Source organism: Rutidosis leptorrhynchoides, chromosome 4, assembly GCF_046630445.1.
Source record: "Rutidosis leptorrhynchoides isolate AG116_Rl617_1_P2 chromosome 4, CSIRO_AGI_Rlap_v1, whole genome shotgun sequence".
Lineage (NCBI taxonomy): Eukaryota > Viridiplantae > Streptophyta > Magnoliopsida > Asterales > Asteraceae > Rutidosis > Rutidosis leptorrhynchoides.
The window spans coordinates 242,468,982-242,471,947 of NC_092336.1; positions in this window are offsets into that span (position 1 = coordinate 242,468,982).

Consider the following 2,966-nt stretch of genomic DNA (forward strand, 5'->3'; position numbering starts at 1 on the left):
TTATCCAAGGAACTTGAGGTAGTAATGATGTTCATAATATCATTCGATTCATACATAAAAAGCTGTCTTATTCAACGTTATAAACTTGTAATCACTAGAACATAGTTTAGTTAATTCTAAACTTGTTCGCAAATAAAGTTAATCCTTCTAACTAGACTTTTAAAATCAACTAAACACATGTTATATATCTATATGATATGCTAACTTAATGATTTAAAACCCGGAAACACGATAAACACCATACAACTGGATATACGCCGTCGTAGTAAAATCGGGGGCTGTTTTGGTTGGGATAATTAAAAGCTAAGAAGAACTTTGATTTAAAAGCTATACTTCTGGAAAAATGATTTTTCTTGTGAACATGAAACTATATCCAAAAATCATGGTTAAACTCAAAGTGAAAGTATGTTTTTCAAAATGGTCATCAAGATGTCGTTCTTTCGACGGAAATGACTACCTCTTTCAAAAATGACTTGTAACTTGTAGTTCCGACTATAAACTTATACCTTTTCTGTTTAGATTCATAAAGTTAAGTTCAATACGAAATCGTGGCCACTGGAATCACTCAAAACGGATTAGAAACGAATAAATGACGAGTAAAACAAGATTGATAAAAACTACTCATTTTACCTACGTGAAAGTTAGTAATAAATCTATTCCAACCATAACATAATCAACTTATATTGTATATTATGTAATCTTGAGATACCATAGACACGTATACAATGTTTCGACCTATCATGTCAACCCATCTATATATATATTGCGGAACAACCATAGACACTCTATATGTGAATGTTGGAGTTAGCTATACAGAGTTGAGGTTGATTCTAAAATATATATATAGTTTGAGTTGTGATCAATACTGAGATACATATACACTGGGTCGTGGATTGATTCAAGATAATATTTATCGATTTATTTCTGTACATCTAACTGTGGACAACTAGTTGTAGGTTACTAACGAGGACAGCTGACTTAATAAACTTAAAACATCAAAATGTATTAAAAGTTTTGTAAATATATTTTGAACATACTTTGATATATATGTATATATTGTTATAGGTTTGTGAATCAACCAGTGGCCAAGTCTTACTTCCCGACGAAGTAAAAATCTGTGAAAGTGAGTTATAGTCCCACTTTTAAAATCTAATATTTTTGGGATGAGAATACATGCAGGTTTTATAAATGATTTACAAAATAGACACAAGTACGTGAAACTACATTCTATGGTTGAATTATCCAAATCGAATATGCCCCTTTTTATTAAGTCTGGTAATCTAAGAATTAGGGAACAGACACCCTAATTGACGCGAATCCTAAAGATAGATCTATTGGGCCTAACAAACCCCATCCAAAGTACCGGATGCTTTAGTACTTCAAAATTTATATCATATCCGAAGGGTGTCCCGAAATGATGGGGATATTCTTATATATACATCTTGTTAATGTCGGTTACCAGGTGTTCACCATATAAATGATTTTTATCTCTATGTATGGGATGTGTATTGAAATATGAAATCTTGTGGTCTATTGTTACAATTTGATATATATAGGTTAAACCTATAACTCACCAACATTTTTGTTGACGTTTAAAGCATGTTTATTCTCAGGTGAATACTAAGAGCTTCCGCTGTTGCATACTAAAATAAGGACAAGATTTGGAGTCTATGTTTGTATGATATTATGTAAAAACTGCATTCAAGAAACTGATTTCGATGTAACATATTTGTATTGTAAACCATTATGTAATGGTCGTGTGTAAACAGGATATTTTAGATTATCATTATTTGATAATCTACGTAAAGCTTTTTAAACCTTTATTTATGAAATAAAGGTTATGGTTTGTTTTAAAAATGAATGCAGTCTTTGAAAAACGTCTCATATAGAGGTCAAAACCTCGCAACGAAATCAATTAATATGGAACGTTTTTAATCAATAAGAACGGGACATTTCATCATGCTTAAGGTTTCACCTTGGAAAGGCGTTGTTCGATTTGGTAAACGGGAGAAACTAAATCCAAGGTACATTGAACCATTCAAGATTATAGATCGTGTCGAACCAGTAGCTTACCAACTGGAGCTACCTCAACAACTCGCAGCTGTACATAACACTTTCCGCGTCTTGAATTTGAAGAAATATTTTGCTAAAGAAGATCTTACTATTCCGTTGAACGAAATCCAAATCAATGAAAAACTTCAATTCATTGAAGAACCCGTTCGAAATAATGGATCGTGAGGTTAAGAGACTTAAGCAAAACAAGATAGCGATTGTTAAGATTTGATGAAATGCTCGTAGTGGACCCGAGTTCACCTGGGAGCGTGAAGATCAGATGAAGAAGAAATACCCGCATCTATTTCCAGAAGATTCATCAACACCTTCAACAGCTTAAAATTTCGGGACGAAATTTATTTAACGGGTAGGTACTGTAGTGACCCGAACTTTTCCATGTTTATATATATTAATTGAGATTGATATTTACATGACTAAATGTTTCCAACGTGTTAAGCAATCAAACTTGTTAAGACTTGATTAAATGAAGTAAGTTTCATATAGACAATTGATCACCCAAGTTGACCGGCGATTCACGAACGTTACAAAATTGTAAAAACTACATGTTGTGGTATATATAGACATATATATATGGTTGACATTAGATTATGATGAGTAAGTATCTCACTAAGTATATTAACAATGTGTTATACATAAGAAATGAGATTACTAAGTTAAGAAACTCGAAATGATATATATAACGATTATCGTTATGATAACGTCTACTAAATATATATGTATCATATTAAGATATTGATACACTATATTTAACATGATAAAATGATATTTAAATATATCATTAAGTGTGTTAACAATGAACTACATATGTAAAAACAAGACTACTAACTCAAGAATTAAGAAACGAGACTTATATGTAACGATTGTGGTTGTACCGATATTTTAATGTATATATC